The sequence below is a fragment of the Spinacia oleracea genome, chromosome 4 (assembly GCF_020520425.1).
Source record: "Spinacia oleracea cultivar Varoflay chromosome 4, BTI_SOV_V1, whole genome shotgun sequence".
In the NCBI taxonomy this organism is placed as follows: Eukaryota; Viridiplantae; Streptophyta; class Magnoliopsida; order Caryophyllales; family Amaranthaceae; genus Spinacia; species Spinacia oleracea.
This window is the reverse complement of record NC_079490.1, coordinates 118,277,375-118,283,806: the sequence shown is the minus strand read 5'-3', so window position 1 is coordinate 118,283,806 and position 6,432 is coordinate 118,277,375. Positions and strand designations below refer to the sequence as shown.

The window sequence follows — 6,432 nt, the reverse complement described above, 5'->3', positions numbered from 1 at the left end:
TCAAAATTTTGGCCAAATATTTTACACTTGTTGCAGCGTACATGCATATGTACGCTGCAAAAAAGTACTTTTTGCAGCGAACATTGTACGCTGCAACAAGTCCAGACTTGTTGCAGGCCCCCCAGTTGTAGCATACGATGTACGATGCAACAGGGGTCTAAAAGCCCGCTGCAACAAGGGTTTTTTCTACAAGTGTAAAGGAGAAGACCAGCTCAAGGACTCCCAAGACTTTGTATGTGACAACCTGGAGTTTGACAGTTTGTTGGGCACTTAGCATGAGATCGTACTCGGAGAACCCTAAAGCCTTCACGGTGGCGAGCGGACAGATGTTCTCTTGAATGTCGGTGGTTACCCTAGGTTCGGGGATCACCCAGTTTTAAGCACTTGGAAGTAGATGGCAAAAGCTTGGAACCATAAGTTTGTAACCTGGCTTGCATATTGTGGAGATCAGATTGCATGGAAATTCCAATTCTTCATCTTCGCAGTCATAGGAGGTGGCTTGTACAGAGGGGGCTTGCTTAGCCCCTGGTGGTAAGGGTAAAGTCTTGTTGTCGACCATGTTCTGGATCAAGTGTTTGAGTTTGTAGCAGTCCTCGATGTCATGGCCCTTCCCCTGATGGTATTCGCAATGAGCTGTGGGATCCCAACTCTTGGATCTTTTGTCAACTGGAGGATCGGGTGTTGGACCGATTGGTGCTATGACTTGTTTCTCGACCAGCCGATCAAATGCCTCACTGTAAGACATCCCGAGGTTTGTGAAGACTCTTTGGGGCCTGCCTTGATAGTTGCGCTGGTTAGCGTTGCTTTTGAAGTTGTTCGTTTTGGGACCTTGAGGAGCCTCTACGGCGTTAACCTCATGAACTTTGTGTGTTACTTCAGGTCTCTTCCCCTTCCATTTCTCAGTTTGCGGAGCTGGGGCTGCGGGTGCTTTCATTAGGTCATCCTCTATGTCGACCCCGATGTCGTAGGTTCTCTTGAAGCTTTCCAGACCTAGGTACTTCATGTGAGCATTGTACTTTGGAAGGAGATCGGCGATGAAAATCTTGACTAACTCTCTCTCGGATGGCCGGGTTACCATTTGGGATGCCATTTCCCTCCACCGGTTGAGGTAAGTAGTAAAGCCTTCATGAGGCCCTTGCTTGAGAACTTCTAGTCCCCTTAGAGTAGTTTGCAGCTGAATGTTGGGCTGATATTGCTCCATAAATGCTCGAGTAACCGCTTCCCAGGTACTCGTTTGATGTTCCTTGAGTGAATAGTACCATTTCTGGCAGACGGGTTCTAGAGACATAGGGAATACCACTGGGTATAGCTCAAGTTCGACCCCCTTGACGGCCATTGTAGCTCTGAAGTTCTTGAGATGGTACTTGGGATTGTCAGTTGATTTGAACTTTGGAATGTCATTGGCGGAGAATTTGTCTGGCAGATTAGCCTTCCCCTTGAGGTCACTAGTAGAAAAAACCCCTGTTGCAACCCCCTTGTTGCAGCGTACAAGTATTAATACGCTTCAACAACCAGTCGGTCAACGCGGGTCAAACCCTTTAAAGGGTTGTTGCAGCGTACAAATTAATTGCCCCCTGCAAAAGAGATTTTTGCAGCGTACATAGTAAAAGCCCCCTGCAATAGACCTTTTATTTTGCAGCGTACATGGTAAAAGCCCCCTGCAATAACATATTTGTAATTTTTTTCGCTGCAACTTTAACTCAGACCAAACATTTCTACCTCAAACCTCATGACCAATTTCGCAGCGAATATCCCACTCTCATTACTCCCTTCTTCTTCTCTCGGCTTACCCTGCGTCTCGCCGGTGGTTCTCACCAGTAGTCGTCGCCGCGTGGTCTCGCCCGTCGCCGGTGGTACTCTAGCAAGAGTCTATTTAATTTCCTCACCTCTCACCGGTGGTTCCCTGCTCGAAAAACCCCCGCAAAAGGTATTCCCTGCTCGAAAAAACAACCGGCGAAGTGATTCCCTACTCGGAAAACTAAGCTTCTTTGCTCGGCCGGTTCGCGAACCCTGTTCTCCGTCAATCCTCGCTGCGGCAAGTAACTTTCTCCCCTGTCCCTTTTTATTTTCGTTTTCAAAATTAGGGTTTGTTCATTTTTCATTTTTGCAGAGAAAGCCAAAGAAATTGTTGGCTGACAAGATTAGGAGAAAATACATACGTTTATCTCGGGTGGGTTATGATTTCTTTTGTTTTAAATGATGAAATTTTGCAAATTCTTGAATCTTGATCTTCGTATGTAATTTAAACAGAGATATATCAATTAATTTGATTTTCTTGATGAGAAAAATATTGTAATAATCCCTGATTAAGGAAATATAATTCTGTTCATGCTAGAAAAATTCACTCAAAGATAAATGTTGAACATCCGACTACCGTAAAAGTGATGTAAAATCGAATGTTTCTGGTGGTTTCATCTTGGTTAGTACCTCAAATCATGTTTTAGGCTCTTTCATTAGGCAAATGTGAAAAACTACTCCTTCCATTCTTGAATGTCAGTCCTTTTTTGAATCTAAAGCAATCCAATTTAAGTAATTTCATGTTTCATGTTTTAGGCCTTTTCATTAGCCAAATGTGACAAACTATATATTATTCTGATGAAATTAATATGCTTATTTTGAGGTGTTTTCTTACTTGGTTCATTTGGTGGAGTCACAGAGACTTCCTCCACCCTTTTGAAGGGCGCATATACCAGTAAAAAACCGTACTGTTATAATACTCGAGACAGATACTGGAGAACAATACGAAGCCAATTATCTGCCTCAATATCGTGGACTCAGTGGTGGGTGGAAAAGGTTTGCCATAGTTCTGAAATTGGAAGGAGATACTGTTGTTTTTCAACTAGTTGAACCTGCCAAATTTAAGGTAGTTTTTGATAAAACTTTGTTATCTTTAGTTTGCATTTATTTTCTTCTTGGTCCTGCACATTGAAGTGTTCTTTAATACTAGTATATGTTATTGTTCATGGACTGACTGATATAAGGATAAGGGTAAATGTTAGGATTCTGCTTTACTTCGGGGGAATTCAATTGATCAAGTTTATATTTTGAAATCAGCCATACTTTGATACGTTAAAACAAAAATTGATATGTTTCAGCTAGGCCAGGCTTACTATTATCTGTCATTTTTTATTCCTTGCAGAATTCTTTATGGTCATCTAATAGTTCTATTCCACTTTCAAGTAATTATATGAATACAAATGATTTCGTGCAGTGGGTTATAGATGTGGATGTTAGCATATTGTTGTTAAGGGGTAGACCGAAGCTTGAAAATAGTGGCCAAGCAATCCAACGCAACTTTTATTCTTAACTTTGAGTGAATATGCATTCCTAACTTAAGCGTAACTGACAACATCGAGGGTTGTTGATTGAGCGAAAAGTCTTTTCAATTCCTAATTTTTATCCGTCCCAAACACATGTCTTAGCATAAACATCTGAACCACCTTTCAGCTAGCTGCACTTTGATTTAGCGTTTGAGGTATTGTCGTATTTATGCCTTTCCAAAGTTTCAGCTTTCATAATACTAGTCCCATAGTCTGGCTAGTATTATTATTTTCAGTTTTTCAAGGTCTTGTAGTGATCACTGATTCACTGCAAACTGGATATTGATTATTTATATACTGTATTAGATGAACTGCAGTTTCATGTTCGAGAGGGGTTCAAATCACTCTCTGATCAGTGGTTCCACACTTCCAACTCTCCTATGTAGTACTTATGCAATATATGCCGAGAAGCTACCTCTAGGATAGGTCTTTCTAGTAGTATGTTACAATGGTGTATTGGTGACCGGAATTATAAAATTATAATTGCTTCCACTAGAGCATTGATAGTCCTAGGAAACTACGTTGAGCAGCTTGGTATTGTGCGTACCGTAGAGACCCAGATGAATACAACGTTTCCTGGTATCTAGCAATCACTTTCTTTTTGGTTTAGATACTTGTGCTGCTGTCTCCTATATTCTCTGATAAATTGACGGGTTTTTTCCTTTGAGAGACTTGAGTTTTAGACCCTCATCCCCTGTAACTAAAAGCTGAAATGAGTCCAGTTTTGAGATTGAAAAATGCGCTTGACTATGTAAGAGATGCAGATGATGGAGCAAGTCTTTTTTGGAAAAAGTATAATTGGTGTTCAGTGTAAGTTAGAGAAGAACCAGAGTGATGGCCAGGGACTCAGTTACAAGCCAAGCCCAGAATTTGTCTTGCGGACTCTTGCCTTTATGGGTTTTGTTTGAGATGAGAGGAGGGTGGACATACTAATTTCAATCTATTTACGCACATCTAAGGCTCATGCCACAAACTTTTATGTTAAAAGGAATTTCATGGATAAAACCGTTCCACTGTTTTTTTTCCTGTTAAAGTTAAAAAAAATCAGACAACTGTTGATTTGATATTCCTCTGTACTCTAGTTCTGTTGTGATAAATTCATTTCTCCAACTCTTTGTTTGTGTAAATGTAGTCTGACATATCTTCCCGTGCCTCTACTTACTATGTGATCTATTCTATCTTCTTGTATCTGTCCACAGTCTACCTCTTCTAGAATCAAATCACTAAACTAGTTGAAGCTGAGGATAAAAGCTGCTAATGAAGCTGAGGCGGCTTGCCAACGGCGTCTCTCTGTTGCTGAGGCTGAAATAGCTGATTTAAGATCCAAATTGGATACTACTGAAAGGTTTGGACTTGGTTGAGTTTACTTCAGGCCTTGGTTATTTTGTGCTTTTGGATTCACTTTTAAATACTAGGAGCTAGGCAATTGTTTTATAGAGGTATGGTAGGCAAGCACTTTTCGTAAAGGTATTCCATTGTATGTTTATTTTGTTTGAAGAAAGGGTTTTGTATCAGTAAACTAAACTTGTATGCTCTTGCTGGGCAGGGAAAACTGACCCAGAAAACTACACCCCAGTCATAATGCCATCAGGGTCTCACCCCCCCCCCTCCCCGCCCACCCCACCCCCCCCCCCCACTCCCACACACACACACACACATGTAGATTTGGTCCAACTCATCATCCAATTCTTACTCGAACCACTTCTATTTGCTTTATTTGAGTCACTTCTTCCACAAAGCTTTTGATTTCCCAACATTGCATCATTAGTTGACAAGTGATCGTTGCGAGGATTAGAAGCTTCGATAGACATTGTGTACTTTATAGTAGTTTTTAACAATGTTAACTAGCTTGGGTATAGGTGATAGGTATCTGTATATGTTTTCTGTGGCTCATTAGTTTGGATTTATCACTAGTTAGGGTGGAGTTGTGGGAACATGACAATTCAAGAATTAAGTATTTATAAAGAGTTATAACAACCTGTAAGTCTGTAACTTATTTTGTTCAGAAAATAGGACCCAAATTTCAATCTTATAAACAGGTTTGCTGTCAAATGTTTTGTGAAGCTGTTGAGATCCACATATATGAATATCCCTTATACCTAAGAAGTGACAGGGAGAGAGGGATCACCCTCTTAATGGTTGTTTGAATAACATATTCGCTCCATGTATGTAGATCACCAAATGTATTAACTTCTATGCAGCATGGAAGGCAAGCATTCGTTTCTGTGCCTAGCACTTTTCCTGTGCCTGGAGAAGAACTGATGTTTTGATGATTGTAAGAGGGGCAAGGAGAAGCTTGTTTGTGATGCTGCTCAAGTACTGCTTTATTTCGGAGTTGAACAAATCATCTATGTTTCTGAAATGACGCACTGCTAAATAAAGGTTTTTCTTCTTAACTATACCACTTCAAAGCACTATTTGTAATAGCTATTAGGACATTGTTATTAGTTGCTTGAATGTTAAAGTGTGATATTTAATTTGAATTTAATCTAATGCTTAGTTGAAATTTCTATTTTTGTAAAGGTCTACACTCCGAGGAATGCGCCTATACTAGTGAGGAAATTGATGTGGTTCGTGAGCAACGGGCTAAGTGTTTTACCCGCAAGTATTTACTATTGGCTTGAGCGCGCTTGATCGAGGTGGTTTAGTTGTTATAGAACAATCGTTTACATTAAAATGTATGCGTACATTGAAATTGGAACGTATATTTGAATGTAGTACGTGCACTTTGGTTTTGGGATATATATATATGTATACAAAACACCAGTTATTATTTTTTATATTTGTTGAGCTACAGGTTGCGATATTTTATTTATTGTTGTTGACAGGTTCCTATATTTGGTGTAAGACACCCTAGGTATAGATAAATAAAACTAAAATTTTCCCGCCAAAAGCACAGCTTTGTTGCAGGGGGCATATACTTGTTCGCTGCAACAAGTGTGTAAAATTAGGCAAAAATCAAGACTTGTTGCAGCGTACAAAATGATGTACGCTGCAACAGACTGGTTTGTTGCAACGGGCTTTTATTTGTACGCTGCAACAGACTGGTTTGTTGCAGCGGGCTTTTATTTGTACGCTGCAACAGACTGGTTTGTTGCAGCGTACAAATAAA

General features: G+C 40.2%; 1 long non-coding RNA gene across 1 annotated transcript; it reads left to right on the top strand.

Annotated features, from left to right (window-relative positions):
* Positions 1-1,977: 1,977 nt before the first annotated feature.
* LOC130460041 (uncharacterized) lies at positions 1,978-6,110 on the top strand. Its single transcript, XR_008919874.1, has 5 exons — positions 1,978-2,170; positions 2,657-2,863; positions 4,520-4,665; positions 5,522-5,702; positions 5,844-6,110. It is a non-coding gene; the product is annotated as an uncharacterized lncRNA (long non-coding RNA).
* The last annotated feature ends 322 nt before the right edge of the window (positions 6,111-6,432 follow it).